General features: G+C 50.6%; 1 protein-coding gene across 2 annotated transcripts in view; it reads right to left on the reverse strand.

Moving 5' to 3' along the window:
- Rph3a (rabphilin 3A) overlaps positions 1–21,573 on the reverse strand; it is a 70,015-nt gene extending 48,442 nt beyond the window's left edge. Inside the window, exons 1-2 of one of the 2 annotated variants that reach the window (XM_085837099.1) lie at positions 21,206–21,573; positions 20,959–21,069 (exon numbers count right to left, since the gene is read on the reverse strand). The gene's annotated coding sequence lies outside the window, so the exon portion shown is untranslated. The remainder of the gene's footprint in view (positions 1–20,958; positions 21,070–21,205) is intronic. The other variant, XM_085837100.1, reaches the window with a different exon arrangement.
- Between the last annotated feature and the right edge of the window lie 1,782 nt (positions 21,574–23,355).

Consider the following 23,355-nt stretch of genomic DNA (forward strand, 5'->3'; position numbering starts at 1 on the left):
AACTTGTCGAAGACCTCCACAGTCAGAAGCTGGGATACCATTGGCACCTCCAGGGAACAGTGAAAACTCCCTTCTCCACAGGAATCCAACACTCATAACCATACAAAATGGAGGTGACTCCAAGTTCACCACCCCATGGGTGGCCATTTGTCCTCGGTAATGACCTGATATGCACTGTCTGGCCTCCGGAATGACAGATACACTTGCTCATCGTGGGTGGCCCTTGAGGGACCTGTGCTAAAAGAAAGAAGACACCCTTCAACTCTCCGCCTTTGGCAGTCTCTGCCCAAATGCCACCTCTCCCAAGAGGGAGCTTCTACTGGCCACACTAAGCCCCTCCCCTAGCCCTCTTTCTTCAGGTTAGCATGGCATGTGATTTGTCTGCTTGTTGTCTCTGCACCTAGTCAGTAAGAGCTATGAGTTCCAGAATCAGAGATGGATTTGTTCAAGTGCAGCTCCTCGTTGCACAAGGGACCAGCTTTATGGACCTATGAAGCAAGCATCTGACTGGACTGTGTGTGGAAGGATCTCATGCTCCCATACGAACATCTGCAGGTGACCCAGACCCCGTACGCTCAAAGTCTTGGAATTGTTCATAAGTTTTGAATGAGGGGTCCAGAAACCCTTACTTTGCAATCAGCCTTGCATGTGCTATATAGGTGGTGCTCAATAAGTGCTCACATGGATCACAGAGGTTGGTGAGCACACAGATGTGTGAAACCTCAGAGCCAGCCCGCTGTCATAACCTTGTGGACTATGCTACTCTATATAGTCTGACTGCCACTGTTCAAATCCCAGAACATCCCACTATGGGGCTCCACCCCCATGTGTCCCTCCATCTCCAAGTCAGCATCCATTGCTAAGGATTAGTGAGTCCCACATCCCAGAATCTTCTTGGTCTTCTGTGGCTTGAAGATAGCCAACTTAGTTCAAAACTATAGCCAACTTCTGTGTCCCGCAGTGGCTGTGCGTGTCTGTGTGTGTCTGTTGTGTGTGTGTGCGCGCGCGTGCGAGTGTATGCACATATTCATATAAGTCAGAGGTAAACTTAGATATCATTTCTCAGGAGCTGCCTACTGTTTTTTTGTTGTTGTTGTTGTTGTTGTTGTTGTTGTTTTTTATTGGCAGGGAACTTGCCAATTCAGCTAGGCTGGCTGGTTATCCAGCCCCAAGGATCTGCCGGCCACCCTCTCTCCACTGCTCTGGTTAAAGACTGTCTTTTTACATGAACTCTGGGGGTCAAACTCAGGCCCTAATGCTGTGTGGCAAACACTTCACTGAGTCATCTTCCTAGTCCTTATACACCTCTTATTTAGTACTTTGTGGGGAAAGAGCCCCCAGCTTTCCTTCCAGATGGCTCCTTCCTCAGTATCCACCAGTAAGGCTCAGGTGGGGTTCACCTAGTTCTGTCCTTAGAGGCGGGCCTACAGCCTACTTCTGGTCAATCAGAGGCTGGTATCAGTCCCCGGTCTGTGATTGGCTCAGGATCAGCACATGACCTGAGCTGAGCCAATAGAAACTCTGCTGGAACTCTGTGGGTGGTGCTGGTAGGACAGCTTCTGCCTTGCATAGAAAGCCTAGTGCTTGGGGTTGGAGGAACATTCCAAGGGAACGGTGAACAGGCATGATGGGCGGTGCTAGATCCAGCCATGCCTGAACCAATATTTGCCATTTTGGCTATCCTAAGCCAATGACTCCCACATTTGTCTCCTCAGCGTTCTATGTCACCTGAAGCAAACGGGGATCCCAAAGGCAACCAGAACTGAGTGGGACATTAGTCCTCACCCAGACCACAGTAAGTCCTCTGCCTGCCCACTAGGCTCTGCCATCAGATGCATTCTTCCCGAAGCCTTTAGGGACCCTGCACTGGCAATTAAAATTCAGCGACAATAAACAACACTAATTAAAAGCAAAACTAAGCACTTAATAAGACAAATGAGGTGGCGGTATTAAAAGTCAGGATGAACAAGCTGGCATTAATTAAAACCAAAGACAAATGTCTTCCCCCCCCCTTTTAAAACCTCTGTGTGTGTGTGTGTGTGTGTGTGTGCTGTGCATGTATGTATGTATGTGTTTCTAAAAAAAAGGTTTGAATTATGCTGATATTCTAAATGATTTGGGCAGCCATGCCAGCACTGATGAGTGAGGATAAGTGTGGGGTGTCCCCAAAAAGTGATGGCTTGGTCTTGAAGTGGAAAAAATAGGATATACACCTCATAATGGAGGAAGGGAAGAAGCGGGGAGCTATGGCTCAGTGTCATAGGGTATGGGGATGTTGGGCAATGAGAGAGTTGGTGAATATGGATTCTGGGGTGGGAAGAAGACAGGGCTGAAGGTTGTTCTGCTGTTTCCGAGTGAGGTCCCCTGGGGCACACTCCCAATCTCCTGTACCTCTATTTCCTTATGTGAAAGCTAAGGAAAAAAGTAGGACCCATCTCGACATGGAACCAAGAGAGTTGAGGGAGATAATATACACGAGATCAAGGCAGGGCATCCAACCAGGGCATCCAACAGGGACCAGAGGATGACCTTGCTATATCTCATGAATGCCGCCGCCCATCTTATTTTTTCCTGTGTGTGTATGTGATGTGCACTTGTATTTCTGTGTGTTTATGTGTGGGGGGGGCACATATGTGTGAGTGGGTGTGCACTCGTGCCTACGGAAGCCCAGAGCTGACAACAGGTATCTTGGCTTTAATTGTTGAGGTGAGGTCTCTTCTGGAACCCAGAGCTTGCTGATTTGGATAGTCTCACTAGCCAGCTTGCCCTCTGGGATGCAGGCAGCCACCATATCTGCCCACACTAAATGTGGGTTCTGGGGATGTGATACCTGGTTCTCACCCTTGCACAGCGAGCTTTTTCCTTACTGAGTCCTCTCCCTGGCCGTGCCTTTTTTTTTTTTTTTTTTTTTTTTTAAGATAGCATCTCTCACTGGCCTTGAGCTTGGCAAGTAGGTAAGATGCTTTGCAGGCTAAGGAGCTGCTTGGCTCCTCCTCCTCCCTGGTGTTAAGTGCCAGCATGTGCCCCCTTCCCTGCTTTTACACATACATTTAGTACATTGGGAAACTGAAGCCCAGACTGGCAAGGTCACTCATCCCAAGACACACAGCCAGCACCCGGAACAAACAGGATGTGTATCTGAAATGAGACCACCCTCCCGTGTGCATGGCTTACTGATGGCAGAGCAGAGGATCATAGGCAGAGACTATGACAGCCTCTTCTCTGTCCCCTTCTGGAGCATGGTGTCCCTTGAGGCGCTGAGTCCACACACCTGGACACAGGAGGTACAAGAATCACCACCAAGACTTCAGCCACCCTGACAGGGCAGCCCACTTCCAGGTTACTCAATCAGGCAGGATTTAGCCTCCCACTGTGGCAACTATCAGGCTTGATTGCTGCATTCACTCATGTGCTCACCAACGCCCTCCCAAACAGAAAACTGTGATTAGATTGGGTCTGTGTATCAGTACAAGGCATTTAGCTTAATGGCCTCTGTCCTGCTCTAAAAGGACTGGGCAGGCGCTGGCTAACCTGAAGCCCTGACAGTGCATTATGAGAGACCACAAGTCCTCTGTCCTTCTCTGCCCGAACATGGAATGCCGAGTGGAGAGGGGCACCCATCGCCTCACACCCACCAGCAATCCCGGTCTCCTCCCAGAGGGAGAATTTTGGTCATCATTAGATCTCTTCCTCTTATCAATGAGCTCTGTCACCCTGAAGCATTATTTTCTATTGAAGAAAATAATAAACATATTTGATTCAGCTATTAAGTCGCTGAAGGCAGAAACAGCCACACAGCGGCAGCACGGGAAGAGGACCTTTAGAAATGCAGCTTGCTGGGTATGCTCTGTTTTGTCCATGAGAGTGCAGCCATCCACCCTGCTGGGGGCTCGGAGGCCACTGTGGTGGCTGCATCCACCACACCCTTGACTTCGGTTCCTTGAGTACCAACAGGAGACACTAGCAGAAACTGGAGAGAAGAGCCAGAGGAGAGAAAGCAAGAGGAGGCAGATGCTGAGACATCCCCTGCATCTCCCTGCTGGGTACCGTGGTTTGGCAGCATAATGGAAGAATACAGACAGCAAAGCTAGCTTCTAAACCCAATGATATCATCTCTCACAACAAGCCTTGGCACAATAATGGCAGACACTAGGGAAGTAGTGGAGACAGTAGGGGCTTGGAGAAGTGATGAGCAATCAAGCACAAGGTGCAAAGCCTGTTGATGGGTGGTGATCAGGGTAAAGTGCTTTATTTGAGGTCTCCCTTACAGTGTGTGGGAGAGAATGGCTAGGATTTAAAGATGTCTGTCCACCGTGCATGGACTTATTCTGATTCTCCTATCCCTAAGCAGAGTCAGTTCCTAATGGAAAGCCAGAAGTGCAAACCCCAGACTAAGAAATGCTTACGGTTCCTTCATCCCCACAAAGAGGACATCGACTCTCGGGAAGGGTTCTCATTTGCCCATGATAAACACCTGGGATGGGACACAGCCAAGCCCCAAGTCACACCTGTATCATCACCATGGCCACACCTGTCCACACTCCATGCACGCATCCTTGTAAACACACCTCATCCTGGTCACACATCTACTGATGTCCCACAGGCACATTCTAGTCCTTTCTGGATCCCTTGTAGCATCAAACTCAGAAGTTTTGGCCACAGGAGGCCCAATTCCCACCTCACATGATCCCAGTCAGGGCCGCTGGGACAGGTATGGATTCTAATAGATCCAAGCTATTCAGAGCTTCTCTGAGCCCCACAAAGTAACAGATGGCAAAGATCTGTCCCATGCTTGTATCCCCTCACCCAGGCTCTCCTAGTGCCTAGGGTGGGTAGGCAGGTGGTGGGGGGACAGAAAAATGAAACCTCCTAAGATGTGGATAAACAACTTATGAGCAATGGGCTCTCCCTCTCCTTTCTTGACCCCAGTGGCCGCCATGGAAACATCCAATGCTGGCCCTGGAGAGATGGCTCAAGAGTTAGGAGCACAGGCTGCTCTTACAGTGGACCTGAGTTCAATTCCCAGCAACCACAACCATCTGTAAGTCTTGCTCAGTGGGTCTGACGCCCTCTTCTGGCCTTTGAAGGCATCTGCATGCACATGTGCACAGACCCATCCAGACACACACACACATGCTCACACACAGACACACACACTCACTCATACACACTCTCGTTCTCAGACACACATACACAGCCTCACACCCATCAACAGACACACGCACACGCACGCACGCATGCATGCATGCATACACATGCACACACTCTCAGATAGACACTCTCACACTTGCATGCTTGTACACTCAATCACACGTACTCACACACACAGACCTTTAGAAGTGAATCAGCTTTCCCCCAACATTGAATCAGAGCCTAAGCTATAGGACTGGGCTGAGTCTCTGTGCCCCTAAGTCCCCTGAGTCACTTCCTTCTGTACCTTCTCTTCCAATGAACCCAAGAAATGGAAGACATTTCAAAACAAAACAAAATGGAGGAGAGGAGAAAGGAGGAAAGGAGGGAAGGGAAGGGAGGGGGAGGAGGGAGAAGAAGAGTATTATGCCCAGGAGCCCCTAAATTAGGGACAGCAGTACTCCCTAATTTTCCGCCACACCTCTGGATGGTTTTTCTTAAACCCATTTACACATTAGTTCCTTTGCAAAACTCACCTCAAATCACACAATGATCTCTTTCCTCTGGGACCCACCTTGACTCATGAGACCACTGTCAATAGTATATGCTTCCCATGAGAATAGTCCTGCCTGGTGCTACAGGCCTTATGTTCTAGCACTCTCTGTTAGTTCAAAGCCAGCCTGGTCTATATATCAAGTTCTTGCATCTCTGTGCTATATACTATATACTGGTGGTCCTGCTGTTTGCAAATTGGCTCCTGGATGAAAAGGGACTTACAGAAAACAAGGTGTCAGATAAGCCTTGTTCAGGCACAAGGTTCAGTGCCATAGGCCATGAGTTCAATGAGTTAATAGTGTATATTAAATGAGATGCATAAAGCAAGATTATGAGGGGCTGGAGAGATGGCTCAGCAGTTAAAAGCACTGGCTGCTCTTGCAGATCTAAGTGCAGATCCCAGCACCCACACTGCATCACACAGCTGTGTATATGTTCAGTTTTAGAGGGTCTGATAGTCTCTTCTGGCCTCCTAAGGCACTGTGTCCATGTGGTGCACATACATGCACACAGGCAAATACTCATATATATAAAATAAAAACAAATACATCATTTATATATATAATACATAATGCATTATATATATAATAAAATGTCTATGATCTACTTATAAACCATGATGTATTCACAAATGATATTTAATGACATGAGACGTGAACGTTTATGAAACATAGCTAGATTATAATCTAATGCAAGTGTTATCATTATTTGATATATTTATTTATTTTTAATCACTTCATAAAACTTACTGGGGAAGTTCGTGGATGGGTGTGGAGCTCAGAGAACAACCTGTGGGAGTTGGCTCTCTCCTTCCACCATGTGGGTCCCTCTGAACAAACTGGGACCTTTTATGTGCAGAGTCACCTCACAGGCTGATCTGTAACACATTCAACCTAACAGCAACCAGAGTCATCTCACAGGCTGATCTGTAACACATTCAACCTAACAGCAATGGTCAGCAAGTGCTCTTCAGTCTCATAGAGGGACATTGATGGAGCCGGCCTGTTTTAGGTCTAATTTTCTGGGTGTGATGGAGGCAATGTGCTGATGATTGTTGAAGTGAGGTCATTTAAGGGTTAACATGCTGGGGAGGGAAGGGGAAGCCCTCACCTGGGTGCTATTTTCTGGCCACCATGTCCTACAGCAGTGGTTCTCACCCTTCCTAATGGTGCGACCCTTTAACACAGTTCCTCATGTTGCGGTGACCCTCTGACTGTAAAATTATTTCTCTGGTTTTGGTTGGTTGGTTGGTTGTTCAAGACAAGGTTTCTCTGTCTAGCCCTGTTGTCCTGGAACTCACTCTGTAGACCAGGCTGGCCTCGAACTCAGAGATCTACCTGCCTCTGCCTCTCAAGTACTGGGATTAAAGGTGTGTGCCACTGCTGCCTGGATCGTAAAGTTATTTCATTGCTACTTCATAGCTGAAGTTTTCCTACTGTTAGGAATGGTAATGCGAATATCTGATATGCAGGATATCTGATATGCGACCTCTAAAGGATGTGCAATCCACAGGTTGAGAGGCACTGTCCTACAGAAACCTGAAAATGCAGGTTCACTGCATCCATGTGGAGATGGGAGGAAGGAAGCCTGCCGAAGTGAACCAGGGGCTTGGAGATCCACCGCAGACTGACAACTTAGAGTTGTCTAGCCTGCAGTCACGCTGGGACCTGATCAGATAATAGCTGAACTGGGCTGTGGATGGGTCCCTTACTACATCTCCAGTTCCTGGTGTCTGCAGACATGCTCAGAAGTATTAAAAAAAAAATCCTTGCAGGGAGCTGAGCGTGCATCAAAAGAAGCTTTGAGAGATTCACCCCAAACCAAGCTGCTGGCACAGCTTCTAAGACAAAATAGGTCCTCGGGTGGGAAGGCATGGGGGTCCCCATCTTTCAACACTGAGGACCATGAAGATTGAATCCTCTCAAGGCCAACTCTATCTCTTCCTTAATAAAGCAGTCCTCGGGATATTTCTGCCCTGGTCTCCGGTAGCTACGCTGCCACAAGAAACAAGATGGGGAAAATTCAAGTGGCCCTAGCAAGTCTTCCTTCCATATTCAGTTCTTGCTCATCTGGGGGAACACACGACACCGAGCTCTTGTGACATGGAATGAGAGGCAGCAGGAGGAGGTGTGGGGGGACAAGGATTGATGTTTCTCCCAGGTCACCTTTCCTGTGCCTCTTGGGATATCCACAGCTGCTTTCCTTTTGTAGGAAACCCAGAGAGTGCAGAGCAGTTGCTCATTTGACATGAAGTATCTACCACAAGACGCTGTACTGGGGGCCAGTCCCAGCTCAGTCTCTTGCTATCCCAGGACCTTGCGCAGGCCCTCTGTGCCTCATTTTTTTTTTTCTGAAAAAAAAAAAAAAAAAAAGGGAGGGTTATATCTGAACAGCTTCCCCGGGCTGAAGCTAGAATGGTGTGCAGAGGGCCTAGCAAATGGTGAGCCAGCCCACGAGAACCACTCGATCCCTGCCGGCTCACCTAAGAATAGCAGTTACTCTAGCATGGAGTCTCAGTGCTGAGCCCAGCCTGGCAGGATGCTACTGATACCCATCTCCTCTGCTGTTGTCACCATTTCATGGTGGCCTTCACCCTTCCGGGATGGTCATCAGCACACTCAGGTACCCAGAAGGTTCTTCTGAGAACATCTTTGTGGTTCCCCCAAAAGGATATGAACAGGTACCTTAGGCAGGTATCACAAAATAACCAGGAATACCCCAAAGCTCCTGTCCACCCCAAGAAAGCTTTGTTCACTTCCCTTTTGCTACCTGGGCACCCCGGACAGATCCCCCACAATGATGATTCTCACAATGTTCCTAATTGCTGCACAAACATGGACGATTTGGGGTTCATTTTGTGGATCCCCAAGGTGAGGGGACCCCTAAAGCCACATAAGTGGTGAAGAGAATGTCATATTCTAGCTGCACGCTAAAAATCACCTGGTGAACTTTAAACTGTCATGGGCACTCCCCTGTAGCATACAAGCCTACCTATCACTGGGAGTGCAGCTCGGTTGGCAAAGGGCTCACCTAGCACAAAAGCATTCCTGGATCCACCCCCGCCCCCAGCACAGCATAGATGGAGCACGGTGGTCCACACCTGCAATGTCAGCATTCAGGAGGTAAAAGCCGGCCTCAAGGTCATCCTGGGTTACACAACAAGTTCGAGGTCAGCCTGAGCACCCCACCCCCACCCTGCGCGCACCCACCACAAACAATCCCCAGTTAGAGGAAGAATCTAGAGACACTTAGCGTGTGCAGCCCAGGCTGAGAAACAGACTCTGGAAAGCCAGGAGGTGCTAAGAGCTTCTGAATTTTCCTTCTTCTGTTTTCTCCTTTTAAAAACAATCTACCACTTCCAGGACAGCCTGTGAGCCTTGGCTGCATGCTCTCGCACAGAGACCCAATCCCTCAGCCTGCAATGCAGGTCTCTTAAAATACTGACAAGATCTGCTACCCCATCAACTGCAGCAGACAGCGGTGGATATTGACAAAGGCTCGGTGGGGTTTAACAGCTTATGACAACCTGGCCAAGGAGCCAGTCTCACAAAACACCTTAATTTCTCCCCCCACCCCCCAGCACACCCGCCCCACGCCCCCACTTCCCCTGCCCCGCCTTCAGACCAGCAGAGGCTCAGCTGGGATTTTTTATTTCTCTTCTTTGCTTCTGCTCTGTGTAATGACCTGTCAAGTGAGTTTGGACAGCCTGGAGAAGGGGAAAGGTTTCCAATTAGAGCCAGAAGTGTTACAATGATGCCGTCAGTCTCCATTTTCCAACAACTATGGGGCACCTACTGCATGCTGAGCACAGCCCATGAGGGACAGAGAGGGGGGAAAACCACAGTGAAGGTGCCCCATTCTGGTGGGGTGGATGGTCCAGTGGGTAGCAATAGTAGCCAAACATTGTTGAGAAGCAGGCACACAATGCCACATGGAGACAAGTAGAGATGGTGGAGGAAGGGTACTCGAGAAGAGGAGGAGATTTTAAATAGGAGAGTCAGAAGTGGTGGGAATGATCAGCTCCCTTCCAGAACCAGCCCATAGGCTGCACCGTCCTCATTAATAGAGCAATAACCAAGGTTTGCTGAACCAAGATCCCACACTAAGCCCCACTCCAAGGTGAGACTGTATATTGGCGGCTAGATTCCCCAAGTCAATGTGGTCCATGTCCTTACCTGATGTTCTGGAAGAGGAAGTGGGGGTCAGCAGAGGGGTTTTGTAACTGAGAAGGCAGGCACAAGGACCTGAGTTGGATTCCTTGGAACCCACATTAAAAACATCAGGATCCGTGATTACTCACATGTGTAGCCCAGTGCTGGGAAGGGGAGACAGATTCATCCCTGGGGCTCATTCGCTGCCTGTCTAGCCCAATCAGTGAGTTCCAAGCCAATGAGAGACCCTGACTCAAAGAAGGTGGATGGTGTTTCTGTGATTGACACCTCTGACCTCTGACCTACACGTACATGTGCATATGCACAGAAATGTAACTGCAGTATACACACGCACACACACATACACACACACATACACACACGCACACACACACACATACACACACATACACATGCACGCACACACACACACACACACACACACACATGCACAGGGACGAGAAAAGACCAACCCAGCTCATGGGGATTGGCCAACTAGGCACAAGGCAGCTCTGTGGTGGGCGCTGGCTCCCCATCTCCAGAGCCATTCGAGTCCATTTATGCCAGGAGAGATAAGAGGCAGGCTGACAGGAAGTTCAAGCTCCGCTCCCAGAATGCCCCACAGACCAACTTGCAACCCAGATCACTCAGGAAACTAATACACAGCTTCCCAGCACCTCAGAGTGAAAGCTGAGAGCAGAATTTCTTGGGAAGAGCCTTGAGGACCTGCCTGGAAGGGGGAGGGGCACTTTCACCCCCTAATCTGAAAGCCATGAGGTCAGCAGCTGGATAAGCTTGGGTCCTGGGTCCCTCACAGTGCAGCTACCACCCCACCCCCACCCCACCTCCCTGTGGCTGGTTTTACTTTCAAAGAACACTTAAAAGATGCCTTTATATGAGACATCATGAACAACTGTGGCCACAGCTCCATTTTTAACACTACATTTTAATACCGAAGAGGACGAAATGAAGAGGGAAACCCTTTGGGGGCCATGGAGTAAGTCGGCACCATTTGTAAAAAAGACTCATTTGCCACACTTCATTGGATGGGCAGAAAAATCTCAGGCCGATTCAAACCTTGGAAAGCATCACTGTGAGAGAACTTCCAGTGGGTTCTTGAATTACAGGAATCCAAGAGTCTGTGATACTAAGAAATATCAGTGATAGTAATGAAGGTGACAGTGATGATGGTGGTGATAGTGAGGATGGAGAGGATGGTGGTGATGGCGATGATGATGTGGTGGTAGAGTGGATGGTGGTGGTGATGATGTAGTGGATAGTGGTTTGTGATGACGGTGGTGTGATGTTGATGTTGTAATGATGATGATGGTGATAGTCCAGGCGAGGCAGTGTCTTGCGAGTTCATAAGGACTCTGTTTTCTATAGGAACTTCTGAGCTCCACTCTCTCTGAATGGGATCCTCATTCTACAGTGGGAGAAACTGAGGCACTGGGAGTAACACTTGGGTAACTGTTCAGGTGAGAATAGCAAAAGCTGTTTTTGACCAAAGCATCCCAGGCCCTGCTGACCTCATGTACAGGAGTCAAGCTGGGGAAACAGCATAGAGTTTCAGGTTCTCTGAAGAGGTACTGTTGGGAGGCCTTGCGTGCAGTGGTGTGGAGCAGCTCTGGCATCTGCTGCACCCCACTGGGAGTTCTCGGCCTACCTGGGGCCCATTAGGAATGATTCTGAAGCCACCAAGTACCGCCCTCCACCCCCTTTCCCAATGTGCCAATGGCCTGTGGTGTACCTACCCATCATGCTTTGGGATTGTCTAGTTTAGAGGTTGCCATTTTTTTTTTTTTTTTTTTTGGTTTTTCGAGACAGGGTTTCTCTGTGTAGCCCTGGCTGTCCTGGCACTCACTTTGTAGACCAGGCTGGCCTCAAACTCAGAAATCCGCCTGCCTCTGCCTCCCGAGTGCTGGGATTAAAGGCGTGCGCCACCACGCCCGGCTATTTTTTAAGATGACTGAGCCCTCCCTAGTCCCTCCCCAACCGTGAGCACAGGCAACTGACTTCCCAGTGTGACGTTTCTCCTCTGTTAAAGGGGGAAAAAACCTTCCAGCTCTGCCCTCCGATCTCAAAGCGGTATTTTTAAAACTAGAAAGTCCTCCGCAGCCAGCTAACCTGTAGGGTATGTCACAGTCTGAGCCCTGTTCTGAGACTCTGTGGCGACATTGGGAAGATACCATAATGATTCCCATAGCACAGGTGAGGAAACTGAGGCTACAAAGCCAGGTTTCTGATTCACAGCACAGGTTGAGATGTGTATTCCTGGAGGGTGCACCAAGCCATCAGAAGATGGCCTGGGACGCTTCCGGCCACTGTTCTTCCTGCCCCCTACTGGTCAGAAGGTCTAATTGCAATGACGTTCGTGCTTTGCCTCCACCCAGGCGTGAAGGAGCTACGGACTAGGACTAAGAATGGACGTTGCAAAGACACAGGCAGCTTTTTTATCCTCAGAACTGGAGAACAGCCCCTGACAGAAGACCGAGGAGAGAGTACGCGCGTCCACTCCCTTGCTATGAGAATTCAGGGTTTAAGTTTGTTGTCAGCAAGGGTTAGAGATACAGGTGACATCTAAGCCTGTGGTTCAAGGTTCCTCCTAGGATTAAGAGAGCAACTAAAGAGAAGAACCCAAGCTAGGGAGAGACCCCATGGCACCGTGGACTCCTGGGTAATCCTCTGTGGCCCTAAAGCTGCATCTATGGAAGGATGTTGGCTCCAGGGGCCTGTGGGTGGATGAACCCAGGAAGGCTGGCTCTCAGCTCCTTGTTCTTTCTAGCAAGGGGGTAATGAGATGCTCTGAAGGCCCTAGGAGGTGTCAGTGACCTCCCTGCCACTGAAGCCCCAGCCTGCCCTTGTGGTCAGGTTTAGGAACTCAACTCCAACTCCTCATCCTCCTCTTTCTCTTCTTCCTCCTCCTCCTTCTTCCTCTCTCTCTCCCTCTCCTTCTCTCTCAATCTCCCTCTTCTTCTCTCCCTTTCTCGCTCTCTCTCCCTCTCTCTTTGCTTCCCAATCACCATGAGCTAATCAGCTTGCTCAACTGTGTGCTCTGATCAAGTTACACCCAAAAGCCAGGGGGCCATCCATCCAGGGGCTGAAACCTCCAGAACTATGTGCTACCAGAAACCTTTCTTCTTTTTAAGTTTATTGTCTTGGGTATTCTGTTACAGTAATGGAAAGGTGGCTAACGCAAACTATCAACATCTAGACAGATGTCTAACCCAAAGAGCGCCCCACACCATCTTACTTCACCGCTTAACTTTATAAAATGAATATTATCATCTCTACCCCATGTTACAGGAGAAGTTGAGGCTTAGAGAACTTCACTTCACTAAAGGCCACACAGCCACTGTGTAACAGAACTGGGATCAAAACCAGCTCCAGCCCCCAGGTAATCTCCTGCCTCTTCCACATGCCCCGGGCTTAACATCATAAGCTGGCATCCGGTGCTTGCTAAACAAAATAACCAAAATCAAACCAGCAACTTCCGGGTCCTGAAGGAGTTATAGTCAGTGAGTGCAAGGAAATCTCAGGAATATGATGGGCTGGCAGGAAATGGGAGCTGGGGCATAGGTATACAAGGAGCAGGGTACAATCCACACATGTGAGCACACACACACACACACACACAAAATTAAACATACTAGAAACTGGGAAGATTCACACCCTGGAGCCCAGCAAGAGTAGAAGCAGAGAATGATACAGGAGAGTGAGAAGTCACCGGCCATCCAGCGCAACACCGGTTACGTAAGTTTAAAGGCATGTTGGAAGCATCCATCTGCCACCCAAAGGGAGACCATTAGCAGTGACAGCACAGAACGTCAGTGCCCACGAAGGGAGGGGAGTGGAGTCAGGGGATAAAAGAGAATAATGGAGAAATATACCACTAGGAAGGAGGTTCACTCGGGTTGAAGGTGTATCTCAGGAAATGAGGGTGAGAAGTGACTGGGCTCCCACCAAAACAAAAAAGCCCTCAGGCCTTGGCTGGCAGACATTGGCAGCTGTAAGCCTGGCCTATGAGACGCAGAGGCTGGAGGAGAGACCTTCTGCTGGCAGCTGATATAAAGACACAGAAGAAGAGCGTTTGGTCTCTTTGTCTGCTCGCCCTCACGGACAAGCACTGTTCACATTGGCATTAGAGCCTACTTCTTTGGGATTCTGGAATCCAGAGTTCACTGAAGACCAGCTGAGACATTCACATAATGAATCAATGCGGAATTCTTGGACTTTTCATGGGTAGACAGTCATTCAGCCATTGTTTGATTAGCTGAACCACAGCCTGTCAGCCATTCTAACAAATCCCCCCTCCATGTATGTGTGTGTATGTGTGTGTGTATTCTGTCAGTTCTGTTCCTCTAGAGAACTCTAACACACACACACACACACACACACACACACACACCATACAGTTAGGTGGATGGAGACGGCAATGGTCCCTTCAGTCAGGCAAGTCTGAGGCAGGACCTGCTGGTCTGTCTGTCTGTCCCCTGGCTAGCCCCCGGTCTTACTTTTGGCCTTAGTTGCTAGTTCTCTTGAGAATTGGTCTAGCCTACTCTAGGGGCCACAGGCAGACCCAGAGTGGGATGAGGGGTCCCGAGGTCTGCGCCTTGTGTCCTCAGCATCAGATTTCTGAGATGACTTAATGAGACACACCAGGCCTCACAGGGCATCACCACCTCCAGGAGCCTTACCACCTCTACCAAGCTGTCTTGCCCTTCATCTGGTGACCAATGAACATGGCCGCTCCCAGCCACTTTATCTTCTGTAGAGAGGGGACCATGCCTTTACCGCATGCAGTGGGCACCTGCAGCCCTCAGACAGTCAGTCTCTTACTTGGCACATTTTGCTGGTCTTGCTACACCCCACTGGCCCCTACATACAGGGAGGCCCTTCTCCCCCAGAGCTAAAATCTCCAAGATCACAGCCACTGGATGTCTACTAAGGACAGCCATCCCTGGAATGGTCTCCGATCCTCTCCACACAGCTGCAAGATATACCCACATCTGACCCCGCCCCCAGATCCTCTGCCTCTACCTGACCCAGACCCAGCATGGCTCTGCTCACTGTCTCCCAACTTCCGTGTTACTCTTCACTGTCCAACTCTGTAAAAGCAACAGTGACCATCTAAGTGTGGGTCCCGGATCAGCTGCCTCAGTGCCACATGGGAACATGCCAGACACATAAGACTGAGACCCATCCTAGAGTGGTGGATCCCCAGATTGTCTGAGAGTCCCACAGGGAAATGTGACCCAGAGTACCTCGTGTTGGAATTTCCCTGTTCCCCTGTCGACCGGTGGTGGAATGATGTAGTGGCCGGATGGTGGAGGGAGTTGGCTCACACCCCTGGATGGACCACTGTGCTCTGCACACCTAAGTAGCAGGATGCCAAGACTGGGGACAGCTTCCGAAGCCAGTGTGTCCCCCTTAGTAGGAGGGCAGCTCACTGAGAACTCAGAACCTCAGACTTCTGGAAAGCCTCACTGTGGTTCAGGCAGGCATGGCTTAGAGGTACGATGACTAGCTTGTCAAAGCTGGTCTGCGAGCTGATCTTTGCACAGAAAGCCCCAGGCAAGCCAGGTTGGTTGAGCCCCCAGGACCTTCACAATCATGGCTATGTATCTACAGCAGAAGATACTCGAGCCCAGCACTGGGAGGGGGCTAGAAGAAAGAGGTAAGAGAAGGGAGAAAGATGCAGGGATTGGGGGTGGGGGTGGACAAGGTGAGGGAAATGAGCCTATGAAGAAGAGGATGGAGAGTTTTAAAGGGAGGGAAAGAAGATGGAGGTGAAGGGCAGATAGGCAGGCAGGCAAGCAGACAGAGGCAGACATTCCAAACCATACCACAGTGATACAGGAAGGACAGACAGCTGGAAGAGGAGGGCAGAGATGCTGGTCATGGCCAGAGCTAGCCACACAGGTGCTTCCTGCGGCTGCCCTGAATTGCCTTCTAACTAACTTCAGGGCATCTTTGCTCCAAGCGGCCCCCCAAACGCCCGCCACCTGCCATCAGCGGCTGGCACAGAAAAGCCACTTATGTAAGGTGCGTGCTGCTGAAAGCGGCTTCATTCACAAGTCTCTGCCTGTCACTGTGGAGACGCAGCGAAGGGGAAAAAAAAAGGAAAGAATCGGGCAGCTGGAAGCGCCAGGCGGGAGCTGAGGCGGAAGAGAGTTCCTCCTTCCGTCGCTCACTCTTCACAAACCAGACATGGCTTGATGCCAGGAGAGGAGCCCTGTCGGTGGTGAATTGTGGGGGGCGGGCACACCCCAGCTTCCTGAGGCCCCATCTCCTGCTCTCTGGCTGGTTCACTAAGGCACAGTCGGCGACCGCGGCCACGGCTCCAGTGCAATGAGATTTCAGACTGCATTATATCATTAACGCTAATGACGGCAGGACAATGGCTTCAAGGAAACTGTGGTGACATTGCAGGCAGTGCCATGTTAGAACCCAGAGCCCCCGAAGGTTAGCAGGGATGAAGACAAGAATAAGAAAGCAAATGGTGGGGGACAGGAGGTAGAGCCTGCTCCAGATTCCAGTCCTGCTCAACCTCTTGGGTACAGAGACCAGACCTCAGGGAGAACATCAAGTCTCATTACACACCAGAAGTGCCAGAAGCTTCATCTCCTCAAGTACTCTCTCTGTACTCTTAAAAAAAAAAAAGCCTTCAGAGCCCTGTGGTGTGGGAACACACAGGTGCCCACATTTAAGAGTTTGGGGGATCAAGAAACACCTGATAGCTAACACTTTACGAGGGGACTTTATGAATCACAGACTGAACCAAGCCCCCATCCAGGCTCCTCAGCCTCCGTGGTGCAGCAACAACGGAAGTTTAGTACCCAGCACCCTTCCCACCCTCCCAGGTCACCCAGCAGGACACAACCAGCACCCTTGATCTTTCCCAGTCTCTGCTGCCTCCAAAGCCCCTGGATGATGCAAACTCCTCTGCTGCTGCTGCCAAACCCAAGCCTGCCTCCCAGGTAGGAAGGCATAGGCTTTCTTACTATCGTGTAAGCGACTACATCCAGCGGCACTGACTCTCCACCCACCCCAGAAGCATCTGCCCCTTGGTCAGTGCTTGGGGAGCAAAGGGCTAAAGTTCAGCAGAGAATTCCAGGTATCCGTGTACTTGGTGTTTCAAGCAGGCAGGGCAGAGACCCCCTTCTGTGCCCTCACCCAACCCAAACCGTACCTTACTCAAGACCCTAAAGGAAATGGGATTTTGTCCTAGCACTCAGAGACCCGGTGCTGGGTATACCACAGGTACAGAGTCAATGAATCAGCAGCAGTGAGTTTCTGGCAAGAGAAGAGGGTTCTGCCTGCAGCGGATCTGAGATGAGAACAAAAAATCCCTCCAACCCCACCAATGACATCACACTCAATAAACACTAATGGAGTGAGTGCCTACTGCATACATACCTCTGACTAGAACATTGACTAAAGGCCACTCTCAGACTCACCCCTCCATTAGTCAATCAGTTAACATTTCACCAATCAGCTGATTCATTCATTCATTCATTCATTCATCCATTCAGTTGGTGATAAGCACCTGCTGTGTTCACCCTGACACAACAGGTCAGCCTAGCCCTTAAGGGTCTCACCTTGTAGTATCTCAGGCCTATGAGGAAGGAATACCAGGCCAGGTAAAGGGACTCATAGCAGGAAGAAGATCAAAAGCCCAGCCCTGAGCTTATAGGATGAGATGACTCAGCAAAATCTCTGGGGTTCAAGGAGCCAAGGGAGCCTTAGACCTTGGAGGAAACAGATGTTCTTTAACCCTCCAGGGACCACCCTGAATGATGACCTGGGACTTGCTTGGAATATCTAAAGCCTAGAGGGAGAAGGTCATTGTGTCCACTTCACAGATGGGGAAACTGAGGCCTCAGAACCCCCTGCCCCTAGCAAACCTGTCTGCTCCCTCCTGGGTCTCATAGCTGTATTTTGAACTGAGGAGTCCTTCTAGGCTCCCCCTCACCCAGCCCTCTGCCTCAGTGTGAGCAGTGTTGCTGTTACAGATGCCAATATTACACACACCCCACCCCCAAGACAGGGTTGTTTCCCCGCTGCTTATTCCTTGTCAGCCTCACAGCTAGGCAGCTGGCATGCATTAACTCTTAACTGTCCTAATACTGTCACCACCGCCATGAGGGGTGTGACAGACGAGGTAAGTAAAGTCCAGGGCTGGGCCACCACACACAGAGAAAGTGCTAGAACCTAGATCTAAGCTGACCTGTCTCCAGGGCCCAGGGTCTAGCCTGTGGTCTACACTAGAATACTGCTTTCACCATCACACACCTAACAGGAGGCACTGAGGCTCAGAGAGGTTCAGGACCTGCCTGAAATCACACAGCTCCAGTGACCACACTGCAGTTCCTAGACTGGAAGGCGGGGCAGGTGACAGGAAGGGAGGACTGTATCTGCAGTGTAGTCCCCTCCTCCTCCTCCTCCTCCTTGTCCCCTGAACACATAAGCCTCTCTCCATCCTGGGTGGCAGCTGAATAATTCAGATGCTTCAGCTCCAACCCACCACTACTGGGTCCCGGGGTTTATTTTTATCCAGGTTCAGCCACAGCTCTCTTAACAGAAATAAACCCTACTACCTCAACTCCAGCTTGTCTGCCTGTAAGACCACCCTGCCCCCAGGCCCCTGCAGGAAAAGGCAGGACCATATGCTTGCTGGCTGGGGGGGGGGGGTTACTGACAGAAAGCCATGGTCTGTAAGTGGTACAGGACAGGAAAGGTGTTAATAAAGATGCTCATGTCCTATATAAGTCCATGTCCTATAAGCCACACCCCCAGCAGCCACCCACCCCAAACACAAATCAAACACAGTGGCTGAGGTAACAGGGCAGCAGGAGCTACTAGGACCCCCCTCTCTTCCATGCTGATGGAATAGAAGAAGCCCCATTTACAAGGATTAACCTTATCTGTCTCCAGAGCTCAGCTTCCCAGACCAGGACAGGTTTGGAGGGCATCCATCCCTTCTATGCCCCAGGCCAGGGATGAGAAGTGGGGTCTACCAGTACGTAGGGGTAAAAGAATGCCTTGATACCCATGAAGGTGGATTCCAAGAGGGCTACGCCATGATTGCTGTGTGGCTTTAGACAAGGTGCTTTCCTTCTCTGGGTGTCCCCCAAAAGTGGGATCGGAGGGCAATGACAGTAACTCTCCCTAAAAGTATGGCTGCCCCTTGCCAAAGCAGCAGCTGTAACAAAGACCTGAGGATCTGGAAGGAGCCTTGATCACCCAGAGCAGCTGACTCATTGCAGAGATGGGGAAACTGAGGCCCAGAAAGGGAAGAGAGCACCAAGACTCAAGGGCCCTGTTCCAAGGCCAAGAATCTTTCCGGAAGGTTCTCTCACTGGTGCACCCCAATGCACCACTTCAGATGTGACAGGGAGGAGGCAGGCTCCTGGCTCTCGGCCACCCTGAGGGAGATGAGGAGGCAGGGAGATGGATGGCCAGGAAGCCTTCGTGTCTGGGCACCCCGGGCCTGGGGTGTATTGTGCTGCAGGGTTGGATACTAGAAATTAACCAGGGAAATGTCCCACGGTATTTGTGACACTGCCTGGGCCCCCCGGGCTCCCTTGATAGCCCTCCAAGCCCTGCAGCCTCCCCACAGCCCAGTAGTGGAAGGATTCACTCTCATTGCAACAGTGAACCTCAATCCGCCACACACACCCAACCCCCCCCCCCCCCGTTCCAATGTCCAGCCACAGTCTGCTCCAACCAAAGAACATGGAAGTCCAGTATTCGAAGTATCACCCATGGCCAAGCCTGCAGCATCTCATTCGAGCAAGCCAGATTTCTTCACTTTCTATTCATATGTATGGCTTCCCATGGAGGCAGATTCCTCAAGGTCACCCAGATTGGCAGCCAGGTTTCAGGGGACCCTCTCCTTGGCGCTAACCACCAGGCTACCTACACTCTCCTCCTGTGTCCTGCCCACATAGGCTTGTACCCTGAGCTCCCCGGGCCCCTCATAGCTCTGGGGCTGGGGCTGGGTGACTCTCTTGACATTTCCAGCTTGCCAGTCCCTAGGGTTAACCTTGTCTTCTTCTTACCTCCCAAGTTCAACTTCCTGAAGAAATTCCAGTGGATAGAGATGGCTGAAGTGGATCGCAGTGCTAAAAATAAAGACTTTCATTTCCCCAAAAAAGGTAGGAAGTAATTAAAGCAGGAAGCAGAACTGAGTCCTCTCCCATAGATCACAGATTACTGGCAAAAGCATTTTAAAATGAAACATGAGCTTCGGGATTGAGTGGTGAGGGACCTCTCGCTAACAGGTTGGTATGGGGTTACCCCCATTGGGATATCAGAGAAAGAAACTGGTATAGGGGTTACAGCTTGTCCTGGAATTGGGGACCTGGGGTTGGGATGTCATGGCCCCCTTCTCAATGACAAGGTGGGCTCAGTGACAGAGTGCACTGTGTCACAGCCACATACATACCCCCCATCCAGTCTCTTACAGGTGACACCACCTGTAAAATCCCATCTCAGCATCCCCAGCTCGGCAGGCAGCTGGCTGCTTGACCATTCATGCCAAGAGAAAAGGTGGCGCTTTCATGGTTCCCCGCTCTCCCATCTCAGGACAGCTGAGTTTGCAGAACCCACCACAATTCAATTACTCAGCCAGCCCTGGCGGAGAGCCCGGTCTGAGCCCCATCCTAAGCAAATGCTGGCCCAGGATGCCCAGGCAAGGGTTAACATTCCAGGCTCAGCTGACTCTCCCAACCGGGGCCAAGACGCCCACCCACCAACTCCAAACACTCAGAGGCCCCGTGTGCCATACAGGCCATGAAGGGTTAACTAATTCAAGAGCTGCCAATCACTTTCCTCAGGTTCTGCTGCAAAGAGGACAGGCTGGGCAGAAGCCACTCTCCTGCTCATGTCGCCTGAGCAGGCACACACTTGCCTCCTCCCTGGGCACTGTACTAAAATCCCATTCGCCTCCGGAGTGCTGCTGATAAAAGCCTACAGAACGCAGGCAGAGAACTATGCTCGGTTCTCAACAGCCCTACCCTCCCCGCTTCCCTCTCCCTAGCTCATGCATGCACATCTCAGTTAGGGTCCTGAGATCTCCTAGTCCGTTTGGGGGACCACCACGAAGAATGTCACTCACCAGGACAGTAGAGGATTGCAGCAGAATAGGCAGCCAAATTCTTGCCAACTCCCTGCTGGGGGGGGAGGTGTTAAGTTCCAGCGACTTGGCTTGAAAGACCAGCAGATATGCCTGAAAGAAAATTGTGCGTTTGACTCTCCCGGTCTTCCCAAAATAAAACTGAGGCACCAACACGAATGCATGCCCCTAAATCATGCACACACATACACACAAAAAGGAAAAAAAAAAAAAGACAAAAATGAAATACCCCTGTCAGAGGCGAAAACTAAGTGCAGCTAGAGTCTGCAGCGGTGGGCAGTGAATCACCCAGACTACTCCACATGGAAGGTTTTGTAAGTCTCTCTTTCTCTCCCTTCTTCTCTTTCCTCTCTCTCTCTCTCTCTCTGGGCAGCGTAGGCAACTCTGGGATGCGGGTTAGAGAGGAATCAATTGCTTCCCTGGTGCCCGATCCTGCTGTCACCTACTGCAAAAACCCTGTGTGATCCAGAGGGAGGGGCAGCCGCTTCCCGGCGGAGCAGGGGAGCCCAGCTTGCCTCCCACCGCGATGCATTGTGCCGCGTTGCCTGCGGGAGAAGAGGTGGGAGGCCAGGAGGGGAGGCTGGGCGCCCCAGAACGATCCGGATTGGCAGTCAGTACCACGGACAGCACCAGGACGCAAGCAGAGGGGAAGGGCGGCCACTAACCCCAGGCAGAACAGGGGAAGTTATTGGATCGCTGCAGCAGAGAAAGGGAGAGACCAGAGTAGAGGAACCAGGACGATTTTGTCAGACTGCATGCGGGCCACCTCGCTGCACACTTATGCTAATATTGTCAAATGAGCTATAACAACCCCTGATCTTCGCAGGTACCTGTGCGTCTCCCTGTGGCTTCCAGGATCATCCACATTGCTGCTGAAGTCTGCAGCTCAGGCTCAGAAGACGGCAGGAAAAAACAAGGCTAAAAAAAAAAAACAAAACAAAAAACAGGAGTGCCTGAAGGGGATGGTGGTTTGTTTAAACAACTACATCTGACAGGTTTCAGGGAGCCTGGGCCAGCCCCATGCAACCTTGGGGATGGCACTTAATGTTTCCACGTCCTGTCTGCAAACTGAAGACACGGCCACCACATTTTCCTAGTGACAGAAAGAATGAGTCTAAGGTAGCGATAAGAAAGCCCACACTAGGGGCTGCTCTGATTCCATGATCTATAACCCACCCTCTGATTCAAATGTTTTGACGGAGATAAAGGACTTGACAGCCGACGAGGCTGGTGCAAGCGTGTGGTTTGAGTGGGATGGAGCTGGAAATCTTAGGAGTTCCAGAGCAGACATGATCCTCTGCCAAAGACCCATCTCCCCAAACCAGACTGGCTCTCTGAGGTAAAATCACTACGCACAGGAAATAAATCTCCAGAGAGGGGGGTGATATACAGTGGGAATGCGTTCCCATGGCACCAGCATCCCGGATCCCCAGTGTATGCTGCTGCTGCCAGCTACAAGAACATGCCCGCGGTAGAGAGTGGCAAAGTTGAAAGAAGCCAAGGGCTGTTTAGAACCTCCCAGCCAAGTGAGGGGTGTTCCTCTCTCCACTGGGGACTCATATGTAAAGTTTCCCATTGAGGGCCCAGGGTGAGTCACACTACTTTCGCCACTAAAGTCTCCCTTTGAGAGCTAGGATTCAGACTGCCAGGATCTGAGAGACCATTTGGAGCTTGGCTCTACAGATGATCACTACAGTGGTGTTGACGGTGGTGGTGGTCATCTGGGTGATGATGAAAGCATGAAGATCATGATGATGGTGGCAATGATTATGGTGGGGGTGGTGCTGGTGGTTGCTGGTGGTGGTTGTGGTGATGGTGGTGGTGCAGATAATGATCACAATGCTGACTGTGATAGCTGTGGTGATGTCAGCTATTTATTGGGAACCTGCTATGTTCCAGACATCCTTCCAGAAGCTCTGCATGTCTCATCTGAGGGTCTCTGTGCCCCCTCTGTGGCGGCTGCCATTCCCATTCTAAAAATAAAGAAGTTAAGACCCAAGAGATTCCATTCCTTGCTGGAGGCTACACGGTGAGTGACAGTCATAGGGATCAAACCCAGGGTTGGGATTCCAAAGTATGCCCACTAGGATGTCTGCCCTGCAGGACCGCTCGACAGAATCTTACAGTTTGGGGGCCAAGACATTACTGATTTTTTTTTTTTTTTGAGACAGGGTTTCTCTGAATAGCCCTGACTGTCCTAGAACTCACTCTGTAGACCAGGCTGGCCTCAAACTCAGACATCCGCCTGCCTCTGCCTCCCAAGTGCTGGGATTAAAGGCATGCGCCACCACTGCCTGGCTACTGAGTATTTTCTTAGCTGAGACAATGGCACACGTTCATTCCTGTCACTTCACCGATGGAGAAGGGACCCAGGGGCTT

Source organism: Mus caroli, unplaced genomic scaffold (assembly GCF_978045245.1).
Source record: "Mus caroli unplaced genomic scaffold, Mus_caroli_1 scaffold_4, whole genome shotgun sequence".
Classification (NCBI taxonomy): Eukaryota; Metazoa; Chordata; class Mammalia; order Rodentia; family Muridae; genus Mus; species Mus caroli.